This window comes from Phyllostomus discolor, chromosome 2 (genome assembly GCF_004126475.2).
Source record: "Phyllostomus discolor isolate MPI-MPIP mPhyDis1 chromosome 2, mPhyDis1.pri.v3, whole genome shotgun sequence".
NCBI classification, from domain to species: domain Eukaryota; kingdom Metazoa; phylum Chordata; class Mammalia; order Chiroptera; family Phyllostomidae; genus Phyllostomus; species Phyllostomus discolor.
The window spans coordinates 171,170,101-171,195,419 of record NC_040904.2 but is presented as its reverse complement, the minus strand read 5'-3'; the positions used below and the strand labels follow the sequence as shown (position 1 = coordinate 171,195,419).

At 35.0% G+C, this 25,319-nt stretch overlaps 1 protein-coding gene across 1 annotated transcript in view; it reads right to left on the bottom strand.

The window, feature by feature from the left end:
• PUS7L (pseudouridine synthase 7 like) overlaps positions 1-25,319 on the bottom strand; it is a 64,023-nt gene that overhangs the window by 15,344 nt on the left and 23,360 nt on the right. The gene's annotated exons all lie outside the window — the stretch shown is intronic.

The window sequence follows — 25,319 nt, the reverse complement described above, 5'->3', positions numbered from 1 at the left end:
TAGAAATATGAGAGACCTGTAGGGAACTGTCTCCCAACATTATGAAATAGTTTTCAGTTCCAGTTAAAGATTATTTTAACTAAATTTGCATCTAGTGGTACACACACACACAAAGGTAATAACATATTAGACAAAATATCACTTAAAATGATTGCATAAGCTGGCCAATTTAAAAACTTATTAATTCAATAAATGTTTACTGAGTGTCTAGTATGTGCCAGATGTTATTCTGTGTGCTGGGATACAAAAGTGAATAGATCAATAGAGTTTCTGTTGTAGTAGTAGGAAAGAGATCATGAACAAATAAGGAAGTTAAGTGTAGACAACTGCTATGGAGAAAGGTAAATAGAATGACTTATAAGAAATACTTTATAGTACAGAATAAAGACACAGTAATAAACAGCCTTATGCATAGAAACTAACCTGTTACATGACAAATGAGACAAATGGGCACAGTACAAAAAGCTCAATAAGTAAGTTTGAAAATTGGCTAACAAAATTGAAAAACTAAAATTACAACTTTATCTCACATAGTACAAATAAATAAAGTCTAGATGGATTAATAATCTAAACAAAAATTAAAATATTTGAGAACATGAAGTATAGGTTGGGTTGTGGGGAAAGTTCTTTCATTCATTCTTTCAATAGTGCCCATTTGTATAGAAGGGTGCCTGTACCAGGGTATTGTTTATAATACCAAAAAGTCAGAAATTCCTTAAATATCCATAAGTAGGGGAATAGACAGAATGTGGTACATATTTAAGGTGAAGTGCTGTGATTTTTAAAAATAAAGCCTATTTAAGTGCATCAGTGCAACTTTATCCCTAAAAGATTTTGAGGAAAAAGAAGCCAAGTTGCAAAAAGTCAAGTATAGCCTGATAGCATTTGGGGGGCCTACACACACATGCAAGCACACAATGCCATACATTGTTACAGGGATACACCTACATAGAGGTAAAAGGTTCTTCAAAGTGCTAGAAGGACAACAAACTAAACATGGAAGACCTCTGGGAAATGTAGAGCAGGCCAGAATTGGGAGCAGAGGTCAAATAGGATTTTAGCTTTCTGTGTGACATCCTAAATTTTAGTATAAATAGACTATATAGTCATATGTATAGTAGGCTAAATATACCCCCCTAGAGATATCAGATTCTGATCCCAGAACCTATGAATATTACCTTATAAAATGAAGACTATGCAGATGTGATTAAATTAAGGATTTTGAGATCAGATTATTTTAGATTATCCAAATGAGCCCTAAATGCAATCACAAGTCTACCTATAATAGAGAGATGGGAGATCTGACACAGACACAGAGAAGAAGGCAAAGTGAAGACAAAAACAGAGAAAGATTTGAAGATGCTGACCTTGAAGACTGGAGTGATGCAGTCACAAGCCAAGGGATGTCAGCAGCTGTAAGAAACCGGAAGAGGAAAGGAATGATTCTCCCCTGGAGCATCCCAAGGGAGTGTAGCCCTGCCAATACCTTCTATTTCAGCCCAGTGACACTGATTTCAGACCTAGGGTCTCCAGAACTATGAGAGAATGAATTTCTGTTGTTTTAAGTCACCCAGTTTGTAGTGATTTGTTATAGCAGCCATGGGAAACTAATACTATATGTTACTTAATAATTTTTAAAAATACCTACAGGGAAAAGATTAAAAAAAACAGAAAAGCCAAAATGTTAACAGTTATTAGTTTTGGGCCATGGGATGTGGGTAATTATTAATTTCTGCCTTTAATGAATTTTTCAAATTATAAAAAAGGACAATGTTAAATAACAGGACAAGGAAAATGCAAAGGAGATTTACTTTGAGAAACTGTCAGAGAATTAGAGCATTTCGACAGTTGACTTTGGAATTAAATTTCTCAACTAGGAAATTACTATAGAAAGTTGGTTTAAAGATTACATACTTCTATAAAAATGAGCTAATGTCACCAAAGCAAATGGCCATTCCCTTTCATTTGGTTCACACACAATTGAGTATCTGCTTTGTTCCAGATATTATTCTATGTGCTAAGGATACAAAAGTGAACAAATCGATATAATTTATATTACAGTGGTAAGAAGGAGATGCTGAATAAATGGACAAGTGTAGACAAGTGCCATGGAGAAAGGTAAACAGGATAAAATAAAAAGGTATATATACTTGAAGAAAGACTAGATTCTTGGGAATACTCTCGGTCCCTTTGTTGTTTCTAGATACCTTGGGATAAGATCCCACACTGACTCCAGTTGGGACTAGAGGGCTCGGCATCAGAGAACCTCCGTAGACTCTAACAGAGAATGGAGGCTTGGGTTAAGCTAATAGCCACAAAGGAGTGACCTGTGAACTTATGCTTATCTTGTTACATATCACCTATTCTGTTGACCACTGTCATTCCTTAGTTTGTAGCTTCACAACTCCAATCTTCACAAATATTCTTAAATTAATCCATTTTTGAAAGAGTTCTAAAATGTTCCAAGACTCTGCCTGAAAAAGCGCCTTTGATAAAGAGGCAAGTTTTCCCTCGTTACATCCCCTTTCCTGATTATCATTTTCCTATAAGGCAGGGCTGGATTCTCACCCATCCTAAATCTCACTGTGGTACATTGCCTCAGAAAACACTCCAGCATAAATGATCACTCATGAATACATAAACTAATTAGAGAAAATAACCTTATTTCCATCTCATTAAGAGATGTATTACCAATAAAAGTTTATTTACCACTCATTTATCAAAATGCATAATAAGTTCATCTTTTTAATCATTTTGTATTTATAATATATAATTATAACTTAATTCAGAAACTTATGTTACTTAAAGCTTTAGGGTCACAGGACATAAAAAATGAAATCTCAATTTATATACACATTTTTATGACAAATGAGTAGGAGATGGTGTTTGTCTTACTCTGGGCCTACCAACAAGGAGCCTGAAGTAAGGTTATGACTTTAATAAGGACTGCAAGCCCAGGTAATCAAGAATAAAGGAAAAGGAGAGGGAGGTGGGGAGGGTGACACATATACAGGAAGGCCAGATTTGCTGCTCCCAATACCAAGGAGATACAAAATGGGAAAGGGAAGTTATTTAACCCACCAACCTTGAGCACATCAAAGCCGAAGTCTGTGTGCGCTGGCAAGGAGCTCGAGTCTTCCCAGTGCCAAGAGGCCTTAGGCCGGAGACTTTCTAGTCATTCACTTTAATTTTCTATTACTTAAAGATACAAATCTCTCTGTGTGTTGCTCTTATTTGATGTATTTCCTATTCTAATAAAAATAATTCTAAGGAAATACATGTAGATCTAATTTTAGTTTTACTCTTATAAAACAATTCATTCTCCCAGCTTTACATTTGGATACTATAACCAGAACTCTCTGTCTTTAAAAGAACGAACAAACAAACCAAATATGGAGCCTTACAGATGTTTAATTTAAAAATTTTGGAACACCAACTGTTCCATTAATCCTCAACTCTCCATTCAAATATCCGAACCTCTTGAATTATGAAGGGCATTTTCAACAGGAAGACAAATAATTACATTACCTTTAGTCTGGGCATTTGATCAAGAAGTTTCCTGTCACCTTTGAATTTCTATTTAGATTACAAGTCAGATAGATGCCCTATCATCTTTTTAATCAAGCTAACAACTCTTCAATCAAGGTTACAATGAAATCAAAAGAAATGCAGGAACACACATTTTATAGGCAGGAAAGATGCAGGTCACGACACAGTGCAATTAACTGTTTGCTCTTAGGCCAAAGGCTCTCATTGTTTCTTTGGAAAATAAAGAAAGGTAAATTTTTTAAAAACCACACTAAAATTTAGTTCAGGTATGTTTTCAGGCCTATAGCAATATGGTGCCAGTCTATAACTTAAATTCACAATCTATATTATATTAGAAAGCTCCACAGTTTTGTGTTTATTAAATGATACCCATTTACCCTTCTTCGGCTTCATGGCAATGTTACGCTCTTTTTTTACTGAAGTGCTACATCCAGGAAATTTATGTTCAAAATTAAATTCCATTGAATTATACCTCTCTAGCAGTTCCTGGTTAAAACACAACTACTCTTTCAGCTCTTGCATTGCTAGACCATGTGACAGAAAAGGGCCTTCTCCTCTTGAAATTGCTCCTAGCCCCCAAAGAGCCACACTGGGAGTTTGAAACAGGAGTAGCATGCAGGTAGATGGGGCAGATGGAATGAGGCAAGTTTTGGTGTTTCTCTAAACGTTTCAACACTCTGGTGTCAAAAAGAATATGGATCTATAACCCATGGACACAGGCAACAGTGCGGTGATGGCCAGAGAGAAAGGGGAGCGGGGGGCTGGGAGGAGAGGGTCAAAGTGGGGGAAATGGGGACATCTACAATAGTGTCAACAAAAAAAAGTTTTTTAAAGAAGAGAGATAAGTCAAGAATCTCAATTTCCTTGCATCTTAACCCTTAACTGATTCTTCGTGCCAACAATCCTGTGGCCTGGTTTTTATTGAAAGATTGTTTAAAACTCCAGAGGTGAAATAGCTTTCTTTTACAGATGAAATGCTTTAAATTGTTATTTAAATAAATATTCTCCAAGTAAAATAAGGATTCAGGTAACTCTTAGCTTTGAAGAGAAATTTAATTATCAAGAACAAAATCTCCCTCTTTTTGTTGCAAAGCTGAACAATTTTCTACTATGTTTCCTTTTAAGTGGAGGCCTCTCAATAATGTTCAACCCTCAATAAGAAAACTCTGGGGTAGGACCATCGGCTCTGTGTACATCATTATTTTTCAGGATGATTGGTGATTAACAAATGCATTATATCATCAACTTGCATTTATTAAAGCCCAAATGAACATAATGTTATGCTGATGCTGCATGAGGCAAGTTAAATAGACACAGTCTCTACCGTCCAGGAAGAAATTATTCATATTGATAAGATAGCAGTATGATGTAATCCATGGAGCATTGAATGAGAGCAGATTTTATTCATCAGAGTATCACTAACTTGATACATTTCCTTTAGATATTTCCAAGAAAAGGAAAATCAAGAACTGGAGGAATTAATCTTGTCTTTTGCCTAAGTAATTCTAATAAAGACTACATCTCTGTTTCATGTCACTAAGAGAAAACACAGCCACCACAACATAAATTTTAGGGAAATTTCTGTTTCATCAGTAAACTATGCTGACTATAGTGGAGAATCTCAAAGAGTAGCAAACTTGTGATTACCTAAAAATAATATTAGGTGGTACATGAGAGAACATTTTAATAATAATATAAACAGTAATGCACATTAGAAATGATTTATGCATTTGCTCCCTAAATCTTGGCATAAAATTCCTTTTAGATAAATTTACTTTAGTTTAAAGTGTGATCATATTTTTAAAAATATACTGAATGGCATGAGTCATGAAAACAGAAAGATGATGAGGTTTGGGAAACATTGGTTAGAGCAGTCATTTTCAATTGGTATGCTACAAGAACTTTTAAAACATGCAGTACCTGAGCACTTTAGTCAGGGGCACTGACCTCTTTTCCCGTGGACTGTCAAATAAAAATGACAACAGCCAACACGACAATAGCCATCTGGTGTGAATGAATCAAAATTATACCTTTCTTTGTCAGCTCGGTAAATAACATATTTTTTAGTGTGCCACAGGGTTTAGTAACTATTTATATGTGCCTTTGGATGAAAGAGGTTGAAAGTCACTGGGTTAGAGTATGAATTTAACATGCAAGTAGCAAGAGAATAATGCCAAAATGGTCTAGTTGGTTCCTCCCACAAAACGGCTATTTCTGAAGTTGTGATGTCATCTTTTTTTCATAGAATGATAGCAGCTAAAATACAATATAAGAGACTATAAATACATCAACAAAACCTGTCACAACTCATCAAATAATTCAAAACTTACATACTAAGAAAAACAAAAACCATTCCAATTACAGTAATATGAAAAATAATAAAATGCTTGGAATTGAACAAAAGAAGTACAACACTTATGTACTGAAAACTATAAAACATCACTGAGATAAATTAAAGATCTAAAAGTAGGAATATATCCTTTGTTCATGGATTAGAAAACGTAATATTGTTAATGCAGTACTCCTCAAACTGATCTATAGATTTTGTAAAATTCTAGGAAAACCCCAGCTGGCTCTATTGAATAAGTGGACACGCTGTTTCTAAAACTTATATTAAAATTATTACTTTATAATTAAACTATATATGTTAAGAACCTATAAGTAAGAGGTGCCAAGAAATTCTTTTTTTAAGTAAAAATACTTTCCTGCTAAACTGACAAAGTTGTTATATAAATTCACAGACACACTCAATTTCTTAATTGTTAGTCTAGTTTATGAGGAGCTCACAAGAGTTATACGTGGGGTAGAGTCACTAGATTTTATGGCATTTGGCTTTCTACTTGAAATAGTTTACTGAGGCTGGATAATCCACACAAATAGAATGACTGGACACAATTTAACATGATTCTTTACAAGAAGAAAGTTCAATAACCGTTCCCCTTCCAGTAAAAGACCTTATGACCTCCTGTGGGAGAGAAAGCAAACGGGCAGCCCCCAGACTGAAGCAGGCTCTGCAAGAACAGTCCGAAGCCCGGGCCACTACCTGATTTCTGTTCTCTGATATAACAAATCCCGTGCTTAGTCCCAGAAAGTCCATTAAGTAAAAATGGGGGACCAAGTGAAGTATACACAAATCAGTGGCAAAAACCTCACCAAGTACGTCTGTAACAACGCTGTGGAGTGACTGGAGGCGCATCTACGATGAAGCTAAATAACCTTCAGGGCCTCTCACACAGCCCGCCTCCGAGGCTCCAGGCATGCCCTGGTCAGTGTGGTCTCGCATGGCCATTTGGTTTTAGCTTATATTTTGTATTCTGGTTCTTAAAAAAGAACCCCCTCCTTCCCATGTCAAATAAACCTCAGGCCCCACAAAACATAAATCTATTGCTGATCTTCACTCTTCTAAATATCCTTTTTACTTATTTATCTGTTTTGGGGAACTTTCCTCACTAAATGTAAAGGGAATGCACCCTCGGCTTTGCCAGGACCTCACACTCCTGGGCATCTGCATGCTGTCATGTTGGTCAGTGACAGGAAAGAAGGGAAGGATGAGTAACTTCCAGCCCATCTACACTCATTTAAAAGAGAAAAGACGATTCTGGGGAGAAGCCTAATTTATTATATAAAATGTCAATGACCCATAGATAGTATCTGTGTACTAGAAAACAAGTTATCGACATTATAAATTCCTTTGTATAACACAGGAAGAGACCAAGAAAGCCCTTTTCCTACTATCAACTCCCCTTGTTCTAAAACACAGCTGCTTCCAGAGGCAAAGAAAGGAAGAGAGTGGGCAGTAGATGGCTCAAATTGTCCCTAAAGTTTTATTTTGGTTACATTTTCATAGCAAGACAGATGAGGAAAATGCTAAGATTAATGTAGAAACATAACTATTTAATAAATGACATCTGTTTGAAAATAACCTTGGGGAATCCAAACTTTTCAAGTGTAAAAGCACTAAAACAACAACAAAAACACCTCTAGGCTTCTCTTCGCAAAGTGTACACTGAGCAGGGTGCTTTGAATGGGGGTGCAGAGGGAAGGAAAGTGTACCACATTTTTTGTATCTTGTAAATGCAGGTGCAAAAAAATGAGAAAACTGGGCAGAACAAGTGACACAAATAATGAAAGAAGAGATTACCAAAGTTGAAGTGTTCTTGAATTAAAATTTAAACTTATGTAGGATATAAGTTTCTGGACATTTCTTCCTCTTTTTAAAATTTATACCTTCACAATATGCAAATATCAAAGAAATGTAAGATCTAATATTTTTACATTTAGTAGTACAAAGATTTGTTCTGCAACATGTTTACGTCTTCCTAATTCTCCCTGCTGCTAGCCCAACTAGCCCCAACCTTCTGATAAATGGTGCTCATCAGGACTTCCGGCTCATCTGATTTGTTTTTATCAAGTGTCCTATTCTCTCTCTCTCTCTCCCTCTCTCTCTCTCTCTCTAACCTCAAAACCATAATGTAGGAAATATAAAATTACCAAAATGCAACTTTACCATTGAGAGGGCAGCCTCTCAACAGTCCTTGTCCCATTTTTACATAATTGAAGAACTTCTGACATTTTATTTAAACTCATGGATGCCCAGAATATGAACTACATTTCCTGGTCTATCTGGCATATGACTGAATTCTAGGTCATAATATATAAGCAAAACATTTCTTTAAAAATAGCTAGCCCGCACCTTTTGCTCCTTTCTTGGTCCATTATTCCCTTCCTGCCTTTTATAATATGGGTGGAGCTTCAAATTAGAACCATCATCTACAGTTTGTCTGGCAATCTCTCCATGAATGGCAGAGCAAGATGGGAGGAATCTGGTTACCAAGGGCTTTATGAAACAGATCTCCCCTAGAGCATGGCACTGCCCATTTTGGAATTTTATTTGAGAAGTAAATATATTTATTTCTCATTTAAACCATTGCTATTTTGGGTTTCTGTTGCTGGCAATTGAACATTACCATATCTTATACATGATTATTGTGCCAGCTAATTTTCTTGGACATTAGTACCAAATACTAAGATCGCTGTCTAGCATGTATGTCCTAATAAAAGTCTCAGTATAGATAAACATTTTTGTACATTATTTACAAAGTTTATAATGACAATGAATTGCTAGTTGTATCTGATACTGAATAATGCACACCTGAATTTACTATTGCTAGATACAGAAAACACAACAAACAAATTCAATGAAAAATCTTCCTCAGATTTGTTCTGAGAAGTAAAACTCTGCACATGAATTCAAAATCAGGCATGAATTTTTAAAACCATATTTGTTATCAATTGGCCAATAGTTCAGCTCCATCATAACTTTGAGGAAAGAAACCAGATATATATGAATAAATAAAATAATGTGGTCCAGATACATATCATGAAAAATAAATAGCAGGGTTAGTTGAATCATTCATTCAATGAATATTTATCAACCTTCCTTATTTATTTCCTATGCTAATTTATTCATATACATATAAATAAGTATTTGCCAGGGCATTGCATTTTTATATTTAAAGAGGAGCAATTGCTTTGTTATTCACTGGATATTATTATCACTTGTCCTTTTTAACTTATTAACTCTAAATAAATCAGCTTTGGCAAGATCTGCTTACAGCCTGAGTAAATAGTATAGTGAGATTATTTAAAGCACTCTGATTTATTTATTGAATGAAAATTCTAATAGTTACCATTTCATAATTGTACATAATTTAATGTATTAATTCATAATAAGTATGCTGACATATGAGCAGTCATCATTTTTTTGATTGACTACTTGATGTTATATTTGATTAAATTACAAAGGCAGCACAATGAGAAAAACAATGTTCTTTTTCTAAAAATAATGTGCAAGTTGTGGAATGACTGATTAGGGTATTTAACCAGAGCTTAGTCAGAAACAAAAAAGGGTGGAGGCTGCAGGAGCAGAACTAGGAATGTAGCTATAAGAAAGTAAATGCTAAGGCCATGACTAAAGATGATCTAGCCAGGCACAGATCCAAGTCAAGAAAATTAACAAAAGCAGACCAGAGTTGGCAAGTACCTTGCTTGAACCCTGATTACAAATCAAGTAGATGTGGCATCTGGGTGGACTTGAACCCATGTTATAAGACTGAGATCAAAGATTAGAGATTCTAGGCAATACAATCAGAAACTCAAGCCAATGAGCTTTAGCAGTAAGGGCTCAGGTTCCCATTAGATGGCCTTGAGTAATAGGCAAGAGTAGTCAACAGTAACAATGGGATTTATTATTGAGCTGAGGGGTCTGTGAGTGTTGGGCTTTCTACAGGTTGAGCTCAGGGCTAGAATGTCTTATAGGAAGAGACTGGCCTGAAACTTAAGATACTCTTGACTGGAAAAGAGTGAAAGGATGAAAAGTAAGGTAAATCTTGATATAGGGAGCCAAACTCCAAATATGTTAGACTTTCTTGAGCTAATTTATAAGCATGACAGAGTTTTATCAAGTCCAAGACAACAGTTGTCAAATTAGGATTCCTTAAAATCAAGAGATAGACCAATGCATGGAGGCTCTGATACTACATTCTGACTTTGGTAGAGTTAAGTATTGCTTTCTAGTATTGGGTCTTCCCAAGAATAATTCATAATCTGTGTCATTACTGGGAACCTGAAATAAGACATTTGCTTGCAAATGTGAGCATGTGGAGTTTTTGCTCTTTAGGCTCTAGGCTTTATAGCCATACTCTGAAAGGGAAAAATTCTTCAACCCAAGAGGTTGAGTAACTTTGGATCATAACAGCCACCTGAATGCTACTATGAGAAAAAAACCCTTAGGATAACAGAGCTAAGCAGTATCATAAGCTCCCTATATCAACAAGGAGAAAAAAAACTCAGGTCTTTTACAGACGCTGAACTTATACTAAGTAAGCAGTATAAAATCTGCTTATTTATCTTGATGTTGGATTTTAGTCTACCCAAGTTTTCATAGAAATTTTTATCTTACCCAAATTTTACCTACTTCTGAAATTCCATCATCTTTAGGACAAAACAAAAATCCTAGTTTTTTATTTAGATTTATTAAAAAGAGGCAGAGATAAGTTTTCAAAATTCCATGTAGTATAAATTATGTGAACTGTAATGGTAAAGGTGTGATTATTAACAGATAAATTTCAACTCATTCTGCTATGGTGAGCATAGAAAAATAATAAAGTTTGAACAAACAATAGATAAAGAAATAATACCATAAGGAGACCAGTAGAACAAGATTCCTTAAAGGGAAAAAAAAAGGAAGAGAAGGAGAAATCTAAAGTAAAGGGATAAAATTACAAATGGGCTTTTGGACAAGCTGTAAGTACTCCAAGCAATGAAGGATGATTGAAGACTTGAATTAAAAACAGATTCAACCAACAAGAAACATATTTTGTAAGGAAGGACAGATGTAATGGCTTGAGGGGAAGAAAGGAAGTGAGCGATGGAGCAGTGAACATGAAAGAGTGACTCAGCTATGCAGTCACAGAAAGGTGATCAAGGGAAGATGAGGTTGGAAAGTACAAAATAAAAAGAGGCTGACTTTGCAAGCCAAGCAGGAAATTTCAAAGTTTGATTAGACTTAGTGAAATGATAGCTAATACATAATTAACCCTCTCCTGTTCTTACAATTCTTGAGGTGAGAAGAGGGGAAGTTTGAAGAGAAATGAACAGAGAAAAACTCAAAGAAATTAACAGTTGTCTTCAAGCAAGAAAACCCAAGTAGGAAAAGATTTCAATCAAGAGCCAACTCATCAATCACCTAATTTAGTACTGTCTATATGCAAAGTACTGCATATGGGTGAACGGCCTTGGGCTCAAGCCTTGGCTTCACCTCTTACAACACCATCTCACGCAAGCTCTTAGTTTCTTTAAGCAACAGGGTCTTTAGTTATAAAGTAAGGATAATAACATATAGTTAATAGAATATTATCAGGATTAAATCCAATAAATTGTGCTAATGTGCTGTACAAATGATATCATTATTTTAAAAAATAAGAGCAGATGTTTATTGCAGAGTATTTTTAACCACAAGAGGATACTACTAAGAGAAGTTGAGTCACCTGCCCACAGGGAAAGTGACAGAGCAAGGATTCACCCAAGGCAGTCCAGCTAGAGTCTGTGATTCTAAATACCTGGTTATATTGCCTCACTCCCTGTATCACAAAGAAACCTATGATCCTGTGTTAGATGAGTTTTAGAGACAGGAAGGTTTAACTTCAAATGTTCTTAGAAGACTTACTGGATGAGCAAAATAAGGATGATTGGAACTGGCTAGTCAAAATGAGGAATAGAGATTTTTTAAAAATAGCAGTACAATGAAACTAAAAATATTGAGTACTTAGTCCATTTATGTTAGAGAAAGCCAAGAATTAAAATTTAATGTTGTAAAATGTTTTAAATGCTGCTTATATTATTTGAAACAGAGGAAAACAGCTGCAAATAATGACTCATTTCCAACATATACACTATAAGTCTTAAAATAATTTATTATTTACTCTTTGAGGGATGATTTAAAATAAATGATTATGAGATACACTAACCAGAGACCAAAAATTAATAAAAGAAAATGTAAGCCAAAGTAAATACAACATTAATCTTTTCAAAGAAAATATTTTATCTTTAGACAAAGTAATACTATTAGGAAATAACCTTATTTTTAATTTTATTTCTTGATTTTAATGATTATTTCAGATTTTAGGTTTAATAAAGTTATATTCAGTTTCAAAAATATTAGTTTTTATTGGCCTTGAAAGAAATTAGGAAAAGGAAAATTTAATCTTAAGACTTTTTTATAGTATTTTTTAAAACTGTTACACCAGCCCTGGCTGGTGTAGCTCAGTGGATTGAGTGCTGGCCTACACAAACCACAAAGGTCACTGGTTTAATTCCCAGTCGAGCACATGCCTGGCTTGCAGGCCAGGTCCCCAGTAGGAGACATGTGAGAGGTAACCACACATGAATGTTTCTCTTCCTCTCTTTCTCCTTCCCTTCCTTTCTGCCTAAAAATAAACAAATAAAATCTTTTTAAAAACTGTTAAACCTTATCACAATACAGGTTTTTAATTTTTTAAGTTAAAATTAAGTTTACAAAAGCTTTGAGGCACTTTTAGGGGCTGTACATCTAGAACAAATTCCTGTACCCTTCACCTCCCTGCATCCTTCCTCTTTGTTCTCTTGGCTCCTGCCAAAGTGTCAACTGTGAACCCTCCATCTGTTGTGCCAGAGCATAAGAATATTGTTCAGATGGTGCCTGGGAAACTTCTGGGTAATACCCTGCAACATTATCACTAGAACATTTCTTCCATTAAAGCATTTCTTATGCAAATTCGAACAGTATCTGGCAAGTATAATATATTCTACTATTAAAACCATGGTTAACATTTATTATCAGCTTGGCTATCTATTTTCCTAGGAGGACTTATTTCTCTAGAGGATTCATTTGTGGGAATGGAAAGCCCCTGGTATGACTTGTATGTTACTTAGGATTCTTTAGTAACAAGTAACAGAAACCAAACCTGGCTAACTTAAGTCAGAAGAAAACATAATGATGAGAGCAGCTCACAGGTCCTAAGGGAGAGCTGAAAAACAAGATTGGAAAAGCTCCAGGTCCTCCCAATCCTACATGGCCATGACTGCTGAGAGATGAACGACAGTTTCTTCTCTCTGCTTTACTTCACACAAGAGTCAGTGTCCCAGGAGAGCAGCTGATTAGCCATATTTATGTCTCTTACCTCTCTCTTGACGATACTGGAGAAGATCAGAGAGAGCGTTTAGGAAGAAGAGCCAAATAATTCTTTGGTTCCTTTTGTAAGAGCAAACCAAGCACTTGGATATCCATCATGCCTATATTGTACACTACAAGTGGAAGTTAATTGGAAAAGAACAAATTGGAGCACCATTAGAAAGGGGAACAAAGTCTTGGTAGCCAAAATAATCAGATATCACTTGTGGCTACAACAGAAAGTCTTTATGGAAGGTTCCCAGGGGAAGCAGCCCTGGATGTCCAAACGCAGTGCCCCAGAAAGACAGGGCTGCTGCAAATGCACTGTCAGTTAACTCATAGGAGGACACAAGCTACTGAAAGAACTCAGTTCCGGCAACAGTGAAAATGACTGAACATAGAATGTGCAAACCAGAAACTGAAACCCAGTAAAAATTATATGCTCATGAAAGGCAAGAGCACTAAAAAGAAGTGCTGTGGATAGATCAAAATGATGCTACTGGATATGTTATGTCTCCCAGGCATTACCACCCTTCTCCCCTGCCCAAACACACACCTCTGAGGAAGACTGAACACCTTTAGTGTTTCTAAGGCAACACAATGGCCTAAGGAAAACTCCCCAGCTGATTGTAATGTAATCACTTTCAACTTCTCCTTTGAGTCCATGTTTTCTTTCAAATCAAGTTTATGCACAATTCACTTATTTTACACTGAACACCAAAGAAGCCTCACCTGTGAGCACCCCTGCTAAGTAAGTTGTATGACTTCTCCACTGACTTCTCATTGCAGGAAGAACAGAATCCCTGACCTGTAAGGCCCTAAAAGATCTGGCTCATACCATGTGCACTCTTATGTCATGTAACTCATTGCACCAGTAACAGCAGCCTTCGTTTTTCCCCTTAAATATTCCAAGCTCACGTCCTGCTCATTGCCTTGGACTTCCTGCTCCCTTTGAAGGCTGTCCCGTGACTCTAAATGGGTGGCCTGACTCCTTCCTCAGTTGTTGGTTTCAGTGTTACCTCCTCAGAGGCCCTCCCTGAATTCTCTCTCTCTAGTCGCCCTTTATTGCATCATTCAACTTATTCTGTAACACTTACTATTATTAAAAGGTATCATGTCTAGTTTATTGTTTGACACTTCCCACTGGATGAGCCCTTTTCTGTCTTGTCCATTGCTGTTTCCAGTGCCCGAAAAAGTTCCTGATACACTGTAGGCACTTAATAAATAAATAGTTCTTAAATGAATAAACTAATCTATGCAAAGCATAACTTTTTCATATCTGTTTCTTTATCTGTAAAATGGAGACAACACTGCTGTGGGGATCAACTAAGAAGAAACAACTCTGATATAGTGCTATTACAAATGTATAATTAGTTGTACATTAAATATTAGAAATAGAATTGGTAAGTACCTAAGCAGTTCCCTAGCAGGTTATGAGCTCCTTAAGAGGAGGAACTCTACCTATCCTGTTACCATCTGTTGTTCCACACTTAGCACAGTGTCTGCCACGTAAATATTTGTTGAATGAGTGGATGAACTGATGAATGAACAAAGCATCTCTCTCTCTAGAAAGACTTCCAGCTAGAAAAAATAAATGTAGCTGTAGTCCTTCGTAAAGAATTATATCAATATTATTGTGTTCTACTTTTCATTTATTTTTTATAAGAATTCTTGACTACTTACTATGGCCAGACACTGTTTATAATATGGAGAATGCAATGATAAATACAAGTAAACCAACCAATCCACCAACAAATAAGGTTCCTGCCCTCATGAGTCCCATTGGATACTGAGAGAGACATTAAACAAATAATCATGGAAAAAATTTATAGTTTCAACTGAGATAAATGGTGGGGAATGGGTTTGAATTACTTCAGAAATTATTATGTGTAACTATTTAAACCAGATGTTACAAAGTTTCTCAGACAGAACATATATTTTGGTTATTAAAGAAAATAACTTTTTGAAGAGAGAGTTGGATCCAGGGCTATACTAAATAAATTCATATTTTTGGCTCATCCACATAGGTTTACTAAATTAAATTAACTACAGAATGATTCACATGTTCAAATATTTGTTTTCAGGGGAAATTTCCTCTGTCTTATCCTGAAGTTGCCTTTAAAGTCACTTACATTTTAAATGTCTCTTCATGCTGTTAAAACGAAAATTTCCTTTTCTTAATGTGTTTTGGCTTGAATTCCTCCTAATCTGATATTAAGATCGTAGCTCCTGCTTTCTGTTTGCATTTGCCTTTGTTCACAGCTTTATATTCAACTATTAACATATTCGTTTTAGACGAGCCTTTTGCCTATAGCACAAAAGTATAAAGTGTGATTCCTTTCTAAAAAAACTTTTCTGGAATTAAGTTAATTTAAATGTATTGATATGAGATACATTTGGTCTTATTTCTATGAGATTTTTACTTTGACAGTTTGTGTTGAAAGCCAAGATGAAGTTAGACATACAACACAAGGGTTGTGCCTGTGAAAGACAAAGGCAAGACAGACCAGCAGCAGGCCAGAAAAGCCTTCAGACCACAGTGCAGGTCTGAAGAGGAAAGAAAGGAGGAAGCAAGGCCAGTTGGTTAAGAACAGCCTCAGGATAGAGCAGCTCTATAAACCATGGTGGCCAGCCCTAGAGAGGAGCTCAAGAACAAAGGTTGCCCTTGGGGTATTTCACTAGGCAGACATGGCCAGGCTCCAATGCCCATGCTAAGCCACTGGCTGGAGCTGCAGGAGGGAACACGTCCGCTCCAGTGCTGCGGCACATTCTGAAGCAGCTACAACTGAGGCTATACGCTAACTGCAGACCTCACACAAGGGTCACTCTTGAAGAAATGTGAGTAAAAGAGCTACAAGGCTGCCAAACACATAATATTTTATTCAGGTATAATCTACACACAGTGAAAAGTACAGATCTTAAGCATATACAATCTAACAAGTTTTGGCAAATTTATAAATCCATTTCTTCCATCCCAAACAAGGTAGAGGATATTTCCTTCACAGAGAAACTTCCCTCAGGCCATTGGATCCCCCTTTCCTTCTGTGGCTCCTTGCCACTGTCGCCAACCTCCCCACCCCCTGACACACTGAGGCAACCACTGTTCTGATTTTTATTACCATAGTTTATTTTGCTGGCTTTGAACTTCATATAAATGGAATAACAGCACATGTTCTCTTTTATTTCTGGCTTCTCTCATGCAATACAATGTTTTTGATTCATACATATTGCCACAATGTATCTTAAAATTTTTATTCTATTGCATGAATATATGCCATTTCTTTATATTCCTTTTATAGAGATTTGAGTTGTTTCCAATCATTGGCTATTGTATATAAAGTTACTATGAACATTTTTGTATATTTTGCACACTTTGTGGGTTTTCATTAATTTTTGATAAATACTTGGAAATGGGTTTGCTGAGTTATATAGTAGTGCATGTTTACATTTACAAGAACAGCCAGTTTTCCAAATCATTTGTACCATTTTTCACACAAACATCTTGCTCTTTTGACTGTTAGTCAATTTCTAAATATATATACCTATTTGGGATAGACTGACATCTTAACAATAATGAGCTTTTCAATGACCATCAGTCGAGTTTTTCATTCTCTTGGAAATATTTTGTTCTTAATGGTTTAGAGGACATGTGAGCCTATGCTAAATATACTCCTAAATATTTTATGTTTATAGGCTATTGCAAATAGTATTACTTAAAAATTTTTGTTTTTCAATTATTCATTGCTATTATATAGAAATAAAATTGACTTTGTAGTCTGTGAATTGGCTAAAATTGTATATTAGTTGTTTGGTTCTCTGTAGATTTCTTTGTATTTTCTATTTGTCTTCCAAAGATAAACATTTACTTTTTTTCCTTTCCAACCCTACTTTATGTATGCATTTTTCCTTGCTGCATTGCACTTAGGACATCAAGTGTAATAGAAGTGGTGAATGCAGGCATCACTGCCTTTTTTTTTATCTGTTCTATATTTCACCATTATGTTTTCTCTTCATTATGAATCATATTTTCTTGCTTCATTAATGTCTAATTTTTTAAATTTCATTTTTGACACCTAGCATAAAGAACAAGTGTTCTTTTATTTATCAAATAGTACAAGTCCCATCTTTCTTTGACTATTGGAAGGAAAGGCTATTTATTCTGTTTCTTTCTAGGGTTTGATCTATGCCAGCCTGCAGTGTCAATTAGGTTGAGTTCGGCTGCACTCTCTGCTTAGCGATGGAGAATTCATTTCACCCTGGAACAGTTCATGAAGCCTTCCTTGCATCCAAGATTCTTTTAGAGTCCCATAGAAAAGCATAATTTATATTTTGTCCAAGATTTCATTGTTATTAGAAAATACCTAGTCAAGTACCTTGGTATTTTTTGTACCTAGTCAAGGTACAAAAGTGAACTTTGTTTCTATATAAAAGGATAAGAAAGGATCAGGTTATTCTTATCCTTTTACATCCTAACCATTAACATTTTATTTTCACTGTATGTGTTTAAATCTTCAAATATTTTGGTGAATTCAATATCATTCTTATTTTTGTCCTTTATTGTATTTTTCTCATTATTAATAATTGTGCTTATTTAAATTTTGTCTTCATTTCTCTGACAGTTTTGCTGCTGTCTTCTGCATCTTTTTGAAATCTCAGATCCCTCTTCTACTTCTGTCATCTTCTATTTCCTATGTTCCTTTCTTTCTTCTCCTATTTCATAGTCTTCCTTCACAGAACTGATTGCTTTACTCAAAATAGAATATAAGAGTGTAGATCACAAGTTTTACCTTCTTTATGGCCACCTTTCCATAGTCTATTAAGCAATTTTGCTGCTCTCTCTCACATGTTTATCATGCAATACCTGTGTTGAGACTGCACCAGTTTCTTGTACTACTCATTATTGTATGATTGAATTTTCCTGGACCAGGTACCACAGAAAGTTCCTGGTGAGGAGAGACCAGGATAATCTTTCATGGTTCATAACTCAGAGTCTCTCATCTGCTGCCCACAAATACGGCACACCACTGTTTGCAATGCTTTGAGTAGTTAGCTCCAAACCAGGTTCAGCAAGTTTCTGCCTTGCTTACCCAATTTCTCAGACTCTTCCAAACAAGAGAGAACTTTTTCTTTTTAGGGTAGGCCCTCATTTTTACAAAAATCATTCTTCCCTTTTTTGAGATCTGCTGTTATCGAACTCGCTCTCCACTTTTCTACTTCTTACTGTGCAAATTTTTTCAGGTATCAGCTGTCCTTGTAGCTCTCACATGTAAGTTTTCTTGTTATACTGTTTGTACATCTTAAAGAATTGTTTTCCTTATTGCTTTTGTTTGATTTCCAGAAGGGGAAAAAGCCCACCTGCACAACCACATTCCTATCAAGTTATCTGAAGGTGTTTTGGCAGAGACCTAAGTTTTAACTCCTGTCTTATAAGACTTGTTTAGTTTACTCTCTTGGATGACATTAAGCTAATCATAAAAACAGTAACCAGGAACTTAAAATGTTAAGTTCTCTAATTTGTCTTTTTAAACACATGTTGACTATTTCCTAATAGCTCTTACTAGAAATTCTATTCCTCTGCAATTATTAGAGAAATTCAGCTGATTATCAAAATACTTCACTTGATTGTCATCTAGAAAGTGGCCACAGGATAAAATAAACCTCTTAATGCTGCAGAAATAAACAGAAAAAAATTATAGGATAGATCCCAGCTTTCCTTAGAACCTTAAGACACGAAGGATACCCAGTAGAGTTGGATGAGCTTGGAGGGGGTTATAAGCAGAGGGATCTATTTCACTGTGAAATTGGAGTAGCCATTGAAGTTGAAGGCTGGCTCCCAGTGAGTTTACTTTTGGGAACGCTAAGCAACCGTCAGTACAAAGGTCACAGAAGTATCTTATGAAGCCAACCACTATGACATTTTTTTGTGGCTGTGGAACTGATCAAGTCAGTAGTCAAAGGCAGAATGAGAGCATGGGGCATGAACCAAAAAGAAAGAGAGAAAAGTAAAGGGGAAACACACAAGGAAATAAATATAGGTAGCAATATTTATATACATATAATATTTCCTAATACTTTTTGTTTCTTAATATAGCCTTAGAATGCAGAATGATTAAAGATAATGAGGACTTTTTCCTTCATATTCTTTCCCCACCTCTATCTGGTTCTATAGTATTCCCCAACCTTTTCCCCTCACATGTAGAAAATAATATTTGTAATACACTAAAGTAGATTGAAGAGGATTTAGGGGGTATGGGTTAGTGAGAAATATATTGTTATAATTTATATTATTATATTATTATAAGAAGAATAAAATATAAGTACAAGGGTAAATAATAAGTACAAAATTTATATGACATTTTAAAATATAGTGGTTTTAAATTTTTAATGAGAAATTCCTTCCCTGAGCATATGTTTAATAATGAATTTTGTGTGTGAAATAGTTATATACACTTTCTGGTCAAAACTATGATTCAAAGAATAAGTAAAGTACTTTTGTGATAGTGCTTTGAAAATAATATAACAACATATCAAATTTTGTAGAAAAATATTAATTTTTATAATCATTTAAGGTTTATAGCACTTGAAATTATGTTTGAAGAAGTTAACAACTCTTTCTATTCTAGAACATTTCAATGTTACAACCCAGAACAGTAAATCGAAAGGACATAGGCACCCCTATGATCAATGTACTATTATTTACAATCACCAAGACAGGAAAGTGACCCAAGTGCCCATCAATAAGTGAGTGGATAAAAAAGTTGTATTATATATATACAGTGTAATTTTACTCAGCCATAAAAATTAATAACATACCACCATTTGGAACAAGATAGGTGGACCTAAAGGATATTATGCAATGCGAAATAAGTCAGACAGAGAAACGTGAATACCATATGATTTCACAAAATAAGTGAATAAGCAAAATAGAAACAGACTCATAGATACAGAGAACTGACTAGTAGTTGCCAGGGGAAGGGGGGTTGGGAGGACTGGTGATAAAGGCAAAGGGATTAAGTAATACTGATGAGTCAATGCTTATGTATATTTAAACACATTTACCACTTTTCTTGTTCATCATTCATTCCTCCACCTTAGACTGTTATTTGGAATCCTTTAACTCCTACCTAAAGTGTTTTGTTTTGTTTTGTTTTGTCTGTCTGTTTTAATTTCCTCTAGTGAGTCATTACCTAGTTGGGAATTTTGTTAGTTATTTCAGTACATTCTATCATTGCTCTGAAGAGTTTGCTATCACTCTCACCATTCCTTAAGAATAATCTTTCTCTGGCTATTTGTAAACTTTTTTTTTATAAAAATATAATTTACTAAGTTATGATTGTGGTATTCATGAAGCATTTTTAAACCTACTTATAACATGGCAGGCACTGGATAGATGTCTGATATGTGAAGATGAACGCCCTTAAACAGTTAGTAGTAGATGAGCCAGATTTTTGATCAAATAAGTATGACGTGATGTGAGCAATGAGATAGTAGAGACATAGACAAAGTGTTACGAATACACAGATTTCACAAACAATACTTTTAACTTAAGCTGAGAAGACATTGTGCCAATGGGAAACAGAGGTTGAGGTGTGTCACATGGGAGACTTGCTGTATTTGTGAAAGAGCAAACAGAGCTGAAATAAAAGTATGTTTTACAGAGAAAGTGGCAGATGAGTCATGATCAAGTGGGATTTATTTCAGGAATGCAAGGTTGGTACAACATTGCAAATCAGTGAATGTGATTCACTTTGTAAAAAAAATGAAAGATAAAAACCACATGATCATATCAACAGATGCAGAAAAAGCATTTGATAAAATCTAGCACTGATTTATGCTAACAAAAAAAAAAATCTCTCAGCAAAGTGGGATTAGAGAGAATACACCTAAACATAATAAAGGCCACATAGGACAAACCCACTGCCAGCATCATACTCAATGGGCAAAAACTACAAGTGTTCTCCTTAAGATTGGGAGCAAGGCAGGGATGTCTGCTTTCACCTGTCTTATTCAACATAGTGCTAGAAACCTAGCCACAGCGATCAGACAAGAAGAAGAAATAAAAAGCATCTAAATTGGAAAGGAAGAAATAAAACTGTCTTTATCTGTGGATATACATAGAGAACCCTGAAGATTCCACCAAGAAACTACTAAAGCAGATAAAGGAATTTGGCAAAGTAGAAGGATACAAAATTAATATTCAGAAATCAGTTGCACTTTTATATGCTAATAACTAACAGAAAGGAAAATTAAGAAAACAATCCCATTCACAATTGCTTCAAAAAGAATAAATATCTAGGAATAAACCTAACCAACAATGTAAAAGACCTGTACTCAAAAAATCATAAGACACTGAAGAAAGAAATCAGTAAGTGGAGGCACATACTGTGTTCACGGATAGGAAGAATTAACATCATTAAAATGTCTATACTACCCAAAGCAATCTATAGATTCAATGCAATTCTTATCAACATTCCAATGATACATTTCACAGAACTAGAATACTTCAAAAATTTATATGGAATCACAAAAGGCCCCGCATAGCAACAGTGATCCTGAGAAAGAAGAAAAAAGTTGGAGGAATCACACTACCTAATATCAAACTATACTATAAGGCCACAGTAACTAAAACAGCATGTACTGGCACAAAAACACACACATAGATCAAAGGAACAGATTAGAGAGCCTAAAATAAACCCACCCCTTTATAGTCAATTAATATTCAAGAGAGAAAGCGAGCACATACAATGGGCCAAAGGTAGTTTATTCAGTAAATGGTGCTGGGGAAATTGGACAGATACATGCAGAAAAAAGAGACTAGGCCACCTTCTTACACCACACATAAATAAATTCACACTGGATTAAAGATTTCAGTACTAGACCTGAAATCTTGGAAAATAATCTGAAGTCATACTGGGCAGGTCTACATATGCTATGTTTAGAGATTTGGACTTTTATTCCATAGCTACTGAAAAGCTAAAATGCTAAATGCCACAAACACAATGACAACCAGACTTCCACTTTTAGGAGGGTAACTGACATTAGTATACAAGGACTGCAGAGAGTGAAGAATGGAGGCAGCCAGTTAGAAAGTTATCACAATAGTCAAAAGGAGAGAGAATATGTACATAAAATATACAGTCATCAAATGCTTCCTGTGAAATTAAAGATTTTTCTTTCCATGCCTTGGGAGAATGTTATATGAATCCAGAATAACTGTTTCCCAGATTTTCTACTGGTTCCTAAACAGGAAAAGTGTATTGGTATAGTTTATATACTATAAAAATTACTAAATTTCCCTTAAGACATCTCATCTTAATATCATAATGTAACATAAATTAGTTCCTTTTGAAAACATATGTAAAAATAAATCTATTTTATTATAACCTAAAGAAATTATAAAAATTACTTATAGAAAGAATCTTCATCTTCCCATTTTAGAAAGGAACATTTGTCCTTTACAACCAGGAGTAGGGGGTGGAAACAATAATCATGTACAATTAAAACCCCATTGTAGTGAAAAAACTGAGAACACTGACTTAACCAGTCTCAGAAAATGCCAGTAAGGCTCACCAGAAAACGGGGACTTGGAATAAAAGCATAAAGAATGGAGTCCCTAACCCTTCCCACTCCCCACCCCATCCTGCTGCTCAAACACCCTCAGTTAAGGAGTAACCAGCTTTGATCTCTACCCTTTAAAAACAACCAAATAGCTCTTGTTTTGACTCCATGACAAAATTTTCTCCTTGTAACAAGGATTTATTTCTATAATGGTGATTGCTATTAAAGAAACTGATTAACAAAAAGACAATTTAATGTGTCTTATAGTTTGTAGTATTTTTCAATATGTCTACATTTAAATAATTTCATGGGTATCCTGACTTCTTTCCATGAGTAAAATTTTTCTTTAATAAGACAGGATTTATGTACATAGGCAGAGTAAATTAGCTCCTGCCTCACAGTTGCTAAGAAAATGAATTGCTTAAGAAGATTAGAGTCATTTTCTTTACTTAAAGGTATTCCTGACAACCCACACTGAAATTACACAAGATTAACTCCATTAACACCATTTCCCATTCTTTAAACTAGTAGCTTTCTAGAAAGCAGCATTTAGACTGAATAGTTCAAAGCATACTTTAAGAGGAGATCTCAACGCTTAGAAATGCTAATATACGTATCATTTAAGGATTTAGAATAAGGTTTGGAGAGGTCAAGTAACATTATTGAGCCATAGTGAAATGGAAAAATGTTGCCTGTTTTTTCCCTTTAACATTTAGTCTGTATTTTCTTTATGCAGATGGTGTTTCAAATCAAATGATAGCTTAAAAGATATAAAATTGTAATCCCTCAAAGGCAGGGATGTTACCTGATTTATTTTTGGCTTTCCCCATTACATCTTATAGAGCACCTTTAATTTAAGGGAACTTAAATATTTATTATTATGTCATATATTTGACATTGCTTTGTGGTTTATCAAAAATATATAAAGCAGAGGGCTTAGAAAAAAACAGATTAAAACAATACTGTAATATATCAACCTATCTCTAAGCATCTTTCTAAATCTGAAAGCAAAATCCATAGCAGAGGCACTAAAATTTAAACTACTTACTTTAACAGCCATTAGTGCTATTAAAATGTACAATGCATAGATCTCTCTTTCTGGCCATATGTTGGCATGAACAAAAAAAAATTCCAAAAAAAATGTAATCATCATCCATCAATTGCTTCACCTTACCTTCTCTGAATCTTAAGTATTCTTCAAGGCTTTTAATTACAAAATTAATACACAGATGTATTCTTCTTTAAAAATCTAAACCCAAAGGGAGTAGGATCGAGGGTGGGAGATGGGGAAGGCAGGGGTGGGGGGAGTGGTGGGAGGAAAAATGGAGATGACTGTATGTGAACAACAATAGATATAAATAAATAAACATCCAAACATTTCAGAAGTAAATAGAGAAAAAAATGAAAAGTCCTATTTTCCTCACTTCCACATTTTCCTTCAACCTCTTTTACTGTCCTTATATTAATGCAAGAAAATTCTGCACTGTTAGGCCTTCATTTTCATTTTGGCCTCTTCATGGTAGGTCCCAGGCGGAAAATCCTGAGGAACACTGACCTAGATCCTTCTTAAAGATCTTAATTTAAGTGAACTGCTGAATTCCCAGATATAGAAATAGTTATTTCTACTTACCAAAAAAAAACCTAAACTAAACTAAAAGTCTGCCAAATTATAATTACTTTATATTAAGACGGAGTAAGATCAGATCTCAAGGGAAAATCCTTAACCATTTAATTGTAAAACTTTTCATCAGAGAGCACAGTGATATAATATTGAGTTGGCCGAAAAATTCGGGGTTTTTTTTTCCTGCAAGATGGGCCTACTAGTGCTTAGTTGTCTTTAACTTCATTTGAAACAATTTTGTTACTCTGTATTGTGACAGCTGTCATATCAGCATGCATTTTGAAAAAACTCATCAAAATTAGTGAATTTTTGTGTAGCCATTGTAATATTAAAGATGGGAGAAAATAAACAACATTTTTGGCATAGTATATGCTTTATTATTTCAAGAAACATAAAAGCACAACAGAAATGCAAAAAAAAGATTCATGCAGTGTATGGAGAAGGTGCTGTGACTGGTCAAACGTGCCAAAAGTGGTTTGCGAAGTTTCGTGCTGGAGATTTCTCACTGGGTGATGCTCCACAGTTGGGTAGACTAGTTGAAGTTGACAGTGATCAAACTGAGACATTAATTGAGAACAATCAATGTTATACCACCCAGGAGATAGCTGACATACTAAAAATATCCAAATCAATAAAACTATTAGTGAAAATGAAAAATGTGTCTTTTACTTTATAGAAAAACTAAACGGATCCTTTGGCCAACCCAATATTAATGATAATAACACTAGCCGATATTTATTGAGAATTAATGAGATGCTATACCCTGTTCTTAGTGTTTCTAAAATAAAGTCCCTATCGGTGAAATTTTAAGACATAGCACACGATCATCAGTACTTGTGTTGATGTCTTGAATTTGTTTATTTTTCATTGTTTATTTGATGC